Here is a 9,406-nt window from a genome sequence, read left to right on the forward strand (position 1 = left end):
GACATTTTAAAACTATATTGGCAACGAAATGCTTTTGAGGACGGTTCTCTTGCTAATTTAAGAATACGCTATTTATTAGTACTGACTTTTGCTGGATTCTTCCGTGTTTCGTACGTGCTTGTTTTAAAACGATCACATATCGAAATGTTGGATACAGAACAGAACAGAACAGAACAATATTTTATTAATGACTTGTACATACATACATCGTCATACATTCAAATTCCTATATACCAAATATCATTAAGTCTCATAGTCATTTGTCACGGAGAGTTAAGTAATGTTTAAATTTCTGAATATAAAATTATATCAAAAATATATAATAATTTGCTGAAAAAAACATTATAGCTCCCACTCTAATAGATTGGTAGCTACGCTTGTCTTTCAGTAAATACATCATAACACAGTATTTATAGTTGTTATTCTGATTTTTAAAGCATTCTTGATGAACAAAGATAATCTAAAAAGAACGTTATCATTTCTTGAACTTAGCAAATTCATGAATTTATACATGGAAGGACGACGATAAAATGTTATAGGTATATGCTTAATTCTAAGTTCGTTATAACACGGACATACACATATAAAATGAAAAGTATCTTCAATGTCACCAGAACCACAGACTAAACACAATCTCTCATGTCTAGGGCTTGCGTTTCTTCCATACCTTCCAGTGTGAATTTGTAATGAGTGAGCTGATATTCTTGTCCGTGTTACAAAGAACCTTAAATTAAACGGTAATACATCTAAATACGTTTCATATTCAAAGCTTTTCTTGAAATGTTTGTATTCGTCCAACACTGAGCTTCGTTCAACTGAACCGTTCCAGTCTTGCACAAAACAATCAATCACCCGTTGTTTAAATATTAGTGGAAAATGCTTTGCCTGTCGGCTGTCTAAATTATAAAATGCTTCCGAAAAGCCAAATCTGTCAAGTAAGTCCTTTACACTTGACACCCAATTTCTTTTACCTCTATCGGTATCACTCAAACCAAGCTCATATAATCTATTTAATATAATATTATTTGAATCATTAACTTTACACCAATATTTAATAACTCGATAAAATCTAGAAATATACAACGGGTACCTAGCCAATTCACCATACACACCAGCTGTGCAAGAATTTTGCCTAACATTTAAAACGCGTTTGCAAAACTTTAAATGTACTCGCTCTATTTCTTTTGACCTGGTGACCCCTAGAATTAAAATCACCAAATACATAAACAGATCCGATTTCCTGAAAATATTCAATATCTATCTCTATTAACTCAAATAGATCGACGTTCACAATATTATACGCTGGAGAATCTTCCCCCCATAAGTATGTGCCACACAAATATATGTCTTTATCTAATTGAAAAAACACTTTATCAAGTTTGATCCAAATAATAGTATTATAATGGTTCTTAACAATTTCAATACCATCTGCAATCGCGTCTTTATACAAGAGCGCAATACCCCCACTGCATCTTTTCGCTCGCCTATGCTGAAAGTTTCTAAATAATTTGTGAGTTTTATAACCAGGAATGTTTAAGTCTGTGGCCTCTGAAGACCACGTCTCGTACAGAAATATTATGTCATTTTTAACTAAAACACTCAGAAAATCACTATCATCAAGCTTTGACTGTGATAAACCGTTAACGTTCACTATCTCCATTAGTCGTCATCTCTTCGTTTACGCTCGGCTGGGTATTAACTGTTTGGGATTTTTCAAAAACACTATCTTCAAAAACACTTTCAATATCATCGTTATTCTCTGAATACAATATAGAGTTAGTTTTCTTCAGCAAATCACTCACCGACAAATTAGGCTCGGACGGGCCTCCTTCAGTCCATGGCTTTTTTGACGCTTGTTTATCACCCGTACTCCCGCTACTTCTGTTTTTCCTTTTCTCTCTTTTTCGTTCCTTTGGCATATCAAGATCCACACTATAGTTTCACTAAACTGTCACAAACACTGCATAGTTTCATTTATCATCAGTTTGTATCCAGATTATATCCGTATTATGTATAAATTTAAATTATTTTCCGACAGCAAATAAACACGACTACCACCATGACAGACCACGTGACCAGATACACATGAAGACATGTTTGTCGTAAAATTTAAAACAGACGTTTAAAGTGATGGAAAGCATGTAGTTACAGCTAGGACGGGAAACTCCACATGCACCACAAACTAGAACGTTATTTGAAGTCAGCAAACATTGATCCGTTGTCATCTGAATTTTGGTTTCGACAAGTACTTCTTTAAATATCAAGTAAACAGCATATTCTGGAACCAAATTCTGTAAAGCCACTTGCCTATTTTACTGTCAGAGGTTTTTTTAAAGGGGAAATGTCTAGTTTAGGTTTTGATGCTTCTTAATTTGGACTAAATTCATTTCGTTCTGAGGCAGCTAACAACCAAATTTCAGATAGGCTATGGCAAAGACATGGCAGGTGGAAATCAGACTCGGCAAAAGATGGTTACGTTCAATATACTCTTGTAACTTGTAAAAATAATTGTATTTCTATATATACAGACAGCATGAGTAAAGTTAAAAAAATTCACAATTGTTATTTGTTAACGTTTAAAAATTAGAATGCTTGTGGTTTATTTTACAAGTATTTTAAGTTTCATTACTATCGATATTTATAAATTACTTAACGGTTTTAAAGATTCTGGCGAATTTAACTTTATAAATGCAGTATATACAATTGTTTGAGAAATATTATGGCCTAAGATAGCAAAACGCTATCTTTTCACTCTTGTGGAAGGGCAAGCGAGAACGTGTTTCGTTAAACTCAGATAAATTTCAACAATTTGAGAAATACCAACCATTAGTTGTGGTCTGCAAATGACTAATAAAGTTTTGTACTTTATAGGTGGTGGAAAACCAACACAGTGTCATTTTGTTGTGACCTGCAATTGGTGGAATACCAACCACTTAAAATTGTTATGTAATCTGCAAGTGTTGAAATACTAACCACTTTTGTGCTTTGCAAGTGGTGGAATACCAACCACATTTGTGCTCTACAAGTGGTGGAGTGCCAACCACTATTGTTTGGGCTCTGCAAATGGTTGAATATCAACCACAGTAATGAAATACCAACCACTTTTTGTGCTCTGCGTGTTGCCGCTGACGTAATGGACGACGTTCCAGCAGATGACAGTGTTCGATGGTCATTGGGGTTTGGTAGGGAGCCTCGCTCGGATATGGAAGGTGTAGTAGCTAAGTATATATGTTTGGTTTTCTGATCTGTTACATATAAATATGTTACATATAAATATGTATGGGGCATTCTGTTGTGTACACGTCCAACTTATAGTAAGCATTTTCAAAACCAACATAGTTCTTTTAATTAAAGGATAACTCGTACGATTCATTTTACGAAATACAATAGTTTACATATCTTCTTTCGATGAAGAGATATTTCTTAGTTAACTCGAAAATTGCTGCCAAATAGACACTCATGCAATATACAACTGCTAAATTCAGGAGATGTGGTCAAGTATGCAAAGCAAGACTTAACACCCATGTACACACAACTGCTAGTTCAATGATCTCTGGCCAAATGTGCAAAAAAGGTTAACCACATATACAGCATTCATCCTATTACAGGCAATGCATAGAGGAAAGTGCCATAAGCCACCTAAACATGTAGATTTGTTCGTCTCATTTCAGCCAGCAAGGGGCCGTGAACATCGTACAGTTTTATAATTATCTGCGTTATCCATCCCCGTTGCATTATATTTAAAACCCTTAAAACCCTTGCCTAGTGTTTTGAGAAAGATTTATTCGCGAGATAACGCCCCTAAAACCAATATCTGTTCTAAAGACCATTATTATAAGAACTATAGATCCGTTCTGGATATATTTAAAAACAAAACATGTTTGTTTCATGTTGCTCATTGTTTTATGAACTGCATATGACCATGATTGGCAGAAAAAGGTACATGTACATTCAATATAAATGAAAAGTGTTTTATCACCTTCCACGAACAGTTGGCCTCTCCTATACGGTGTGTAAGGATAAACAACAAAATACATTCAATTATTTAATTAATTATGTCATCTTTTAATATAACAAGTCAAACAAACGAAGAAGTGTGAAGGAAGGGTTAATTTATCATAAATTTACGAGGGTTGTTGCATCAATACGTACAACTTAGCTATTGCAATGCATTTAACAATCAAGGCTTATTCACATTTTCACAAAGTGGATAAATATATAGATAAAACTACTGAACAATCTCAACAAGTAATGTGTATAATTATTTTCTATTGTAAAACATGACATAGCAAAGGTTGGAGCACACTTACATCTTAAACGTCTTAATTTATCAAAAATGATTAAAGATTCCCTAAATGTTTGTTTTGCAACATGCAATGCAAGTTTAAAATATTTCAGCGACAACATCAAGGGAAAAACTGTTTGTCACCTTCAGGTTTGCAGGTTTTATAATCTTTATTTTTCTCTTTACCCCAACACCACAAAAAACATGAACTTATTCCTAGTAAGCACTTTTATACCACCACACAGACGAATTTCACTTCAATGTATTTGAAAGTTCCTTGGCATGGATCACCAACTTGGCATGGATCACCAACTTGGCATGGATCACCAAACACGCCATTACTTGCCGTCAAGTGGCATTCCTATTGATAGAAAAACATTAATAATATGATATCAGAACAATAATGTGAATCAAATTCCTCTGGAAATACTTTGGAATAACCAACAATTTATATATAAAAAAACAACAGAACATGTCAAAATAAAAAAAATATTTTTTTGAGAAAAAGTTCTAGACATAACAAAGACATTCAGATAACAGGGTTCTACAAAACTAGTTTCAACTGTATTGACCACAAACGCGCCATCATTTACTCACCTGAAATAAGTTCTTCAGCTTAACAGGCTTGGGTAGCTTATTTCAATTACCCCAAATACTTTTACAAAATTTGCTTTTGATAAATGAATTATGGTTGAATGTGATTTTTATGAAAATAGATCCTATTTAAAGTCAGTAAACTCCCAAGGAGGTATGTATAACACATAAGCATTGAGCTACACTTAATCCTGTTATAAGCAATTTATGGAGTTTCGAGAAATTGGGTGCTGCTTTCAGGGGCGGGTCCAGGATTCGACGTTAGAGGGGGCGTAACCTAGAGGCGTAACCATTTGACATGCGACCCTCCCTCAGAACCGAAATTTATGTGTTGGTTGGGGAGTTTTGGACCTCCCACAAGAAAATTGCATTTTTTTAGTCCGTTTGGTGCATTTTGGGTGTATTTAATTACCCTTTTCTCCTATATTGAAATATAAAGTTAATTTGGACGATTTGCACCCCCTCCCCCCCCCCCCCCCCCCCCCCTTGGAATCTGGTAGTGGCATTGCGTGTTGTTTTCTGTACATCTTTGTGCCCAGAAACGGAGACTTTTCTTAAATAACTTGCTAAACCATTCTATAATGTGAGCAAATAATTGGTACGGGAAACAGTGATCCCTAACGAGTCTCACGAATGTGATCGGACTTGTGATCTTAATCGTGATAACAACGGTTCGAAAACACGATATGACTGGAATTGGTTTGGTCTTTACAAAAAAGTCAAGAAATATGTTTACTTTACATGTACCTATAGTATAGTATTCCTTATTACAATGTGTTACGATAAATTTTGGAAACAGGTCATCATTTTTATTAATATGTTTTCTGTTTATACATTGGGAATAACACAGTTAATTCTACTTTAATCTGGTTGTCTGCAGTTATATCCATTAATCAAAATAACGGTAATAGCTAGTGTTATTGACAATGCGGAAGCGTTAGAGGATTTATTTCCCTTACTCGATTTTACAATTGAAAGTTGATATTTTCACGTCCAGGATCACAGGTGCTTGAAACAAACTTTTTTTAATGTTCTATATGGGCTATATACTATAATAAGATATCTTAATATACATATACAGGCCGATTTTGTAAAATATTTGATTATGTGACTAGCGCCTGTGTCCAGGATGTCCAACGTGGCCATGCACACTGTACACCAGAAAAAAAAAATCGTCTTGTTACAAGGAAGTACCATCAGCTAGGGCCATTCGGAATTCCTCGGCCATTTTTATCGAAAACATCCTCGGATGTATGCCGGTACATCACTAAAAGTTGTTCGTAATAGTTTGAATTATATTATTTATTAAATGTAGTTTGTATTTGTAGATCTAAGTTGAAATTGCTTGCCAGTATAGTATATAATTGCAAACATAATTAAGATTCCCTAGAGTTAAGTCATAAAGTCATAAAGTTTAACTGCTTAACTGAAATTACTACGCGGTCTACTTGCAGCGTAGTCAAAGTGTACCGATTTCTGACATTGTACATAAACCGTCTATATACATCCGAGGTTGTTTTCGATAAAAATGGCCGAGGAGCTCCGAATAAAGCTAGGGCATACCGTTTCGGCAGTATATTTTCATTTTGCGACATCCAAGCATTCAACAACTCAATTCTTATAAACTTGATGATCAATAGTAATAGCAAAACCAAACTCCTTAAATTATCTTTATTTTCTAAGAGCATCATCTTCAAATGCAAGTAATTTCACTCTCCTCTGCATCATTGATTTCATTCGGAACTCCTCGGCCATTTTTATCGAAAACAACCTCGGATGTATGCCGGTACATCAGTTGAAGTAGTTTTTATTTATTTTTTAAATGTAGTGTTTAGAGTTGTATCTATCGATCTAAGTTTAAATTGATTGCCATTGAAGTGTATCATTGCAAACATAATTAAGATTCCCAAGAGGTATGTCATAAAGTTTAACTGCTAAATAAAATACTACGCGATCTACTTGCAGCGGACTTAAACTTACCACTTTTTGAGTACATACAAACCGTCCAAATCGATCCGAGGTTGTTTTCAATTAAAATGACAGAGGAGTTCCGAATGCATTGATTTTGCATAATAAATTTCTTATATTATGTCAAGTAATGTTCGAGTACATTGCGCTGTTGTTTCAACTGTTTCTTTGTTGTTTATAAGTTGTTAAATCACATGCATATTCTATGCCTTGATACAAATAAAACTTGAAACATGAATTCTCTACACATTAAATCTGCGAGTCCCCATCTAGTTGCGGTAAGTCTCACATGGGTCACCACGGGTTTCAACAGAGTTCGAATCAGTCGACCCTTGTACAAGCTATGCTCTGGATAAAACCAACAGACTGTCCAACTTCCTATATTCACCACCCCTCCAAAGAGAACAAAAAACAAAACAATATAAAAGCGTTGTTTTGTGGGGATAACTTATAAGACATTTTAGCAAAATTTGGTAAAGCTGGGTAGAAAAATACCTTCAATGAATACGAGTATTTGTTCTTACGTTTGAATGTTGGCCTAACTGTTCTAACCGACATAACCCAAGATAGAAATCGGGTAGAAGAGGTCACGGGTGTTGTCAATTGGCCTACTCCTACTACTAGTATTCCGACATGTCCAAAATCAAACTTGACCAATATCCCATAAGAACAAACATTTAAAGTGTTATAAAAAGATGAAATATTTAAAGGCTCATAAAAATGAGAAAAGTACCCTTTCTTACATATTTACTTAGTGTTCGACAAGGGGCCATGATACTAACAGCCTAAAGTGTGAGTTCATACTTAAGTGGCAAAACTGCAAATCTTCGTTTCATTGTGTTTTTTTCTAGTTGAGTACTCCCGATGAAATTAGCTGAATTGGTCAACTACATGTATTTGAAACTGACATTTAGTTTTGTAAAACGAATGGAATCTAGAGGATTCTTTGTTAAATAAGTGCTTTTCTAAGCCAGAGTCTAGATTTTGACTTGTGACTGTTTGTAATCATAGGCCTGTTTTTGACATTACCCATGCCATATTGAAGCTTGATTTAGATGTCATGATTTGGGACTACACAACCATTGGCCTTCTCAGAGGAGCACTCAAATATAAGCTTCAAAGTCTTTGCATGTTACATGTACAAGCGCGATAAGATAGAACGATGATCGTGCATTGTGGAATCAACGTTAGCTCGGAAGATGGTGATCATCGAATAAGATACTCAAAAATAGAATAAAGCTAGAAGTAAATTCATACCATTTAAGATCTTTTATTTCAATTTCCATTTCTTTTACAACTTGAACTCCGCGAATCGGATGTGTCGCCGGACGAATTATTTACTGTCGACAAGCTGTTAGATTGGCATTTTATTCATTAATAGACAATGATGTTGCCATTTAACTTTCAAGTGTAGGTGGCATTTGAACTGAAGGTAACAGAGTCAAGCCAGGAGCAAGCAATTGGTTATATAAGCAAAAATGAGCACAATAAATACTGAAATCAATGACATAAATAATTTGAAGGTAATGGATTAATAAATTTAATAATATGTTTTCAGGTGTGAAATGAGCATCTCTGTCTCGCTTCTGTCTAAACTGCTATCCAGACCGGTTTATGATGGCTAAAGTAATACTCTAATACACCAACAGATTTGTAACTGTCAAAGTTCACAAATATCAAATCAATGGTTGTGTAAATGTTCGTAGTAACACCTTTTATGATTTGTGTGAACTGATATTTCTCATTATTGAACACAGCTGCTGGTAAGTTGAACTTTCTGTACTGAAGTCTCGTATGACTTTTGTGAACTACAGAATGATTTCAACTTTTGCTCAACAGCATGTTGAAATGGTTTCGATGTTTGATTTGGCGGTCGATATAGTCCCAAGATGTTGATTGAGGCTGCAAAAGTTATAAAAGTCATTTCAATCACAGCAGCATTCACCCCTTCCACATGTACTTGATGTTGTGGCTTGGTTATCACAATAGATCCATATGGTGCTTTCTGAAATGCAAAATCATTCCTATGAAGTGTACGTCCGGGAATTTGAATGATGTCTTTTGCACAGAGTTTGGACTCTGTGAGGATGAGAACATCAGCTCTTGAAAAGTTTCGTTCTGAAACAATATCTTCCAAATGAGCATTGTGGAAACATATCACAAAGTAATTTGTTGGCAAAGTATACAAAGGTGTGTAGCACAGTTGAACTTGACTGTTTGTTCATAGTTGTTCCATTTCTAACTGTACAACTGCAGACACATCTGCTTCGAATGATCAAAGGGTTGGAGAAAATGTAAGCGATTCATAGTTGTGACTCGACTCAAAGCTATATAGTGAACGTATAGAGGTCGTTTTTGTATAGGCAACTGCACTACTACATCTTGTAACGTGTCTCCTTGGCATTTGTGGATTGTCTTTGCACAAGTGAGATTTCGTGGGAATTGGTCACGCTGTGTGCAAGCAACGTATCGTAACAAAAGCCGTCGCAAGACAGCGCGCTCGACTACGCCGCTTTGACTTAGAATACAATAACGATGTAATAATACCAAGTTTGGTCT

The sequence above is a fragment of the Mya arenaria genome, chromosome 10 (genome assembly GCF_026914265.1).
Source record: "Mya arenaria isolate MELC-2E11 chromosome 10, ASM2691426v1".
NCBI lineage: Eukaryota > Metazoa > Mollusca > Bivalvia > Myida > Myidae > Mya > Mya arenaria.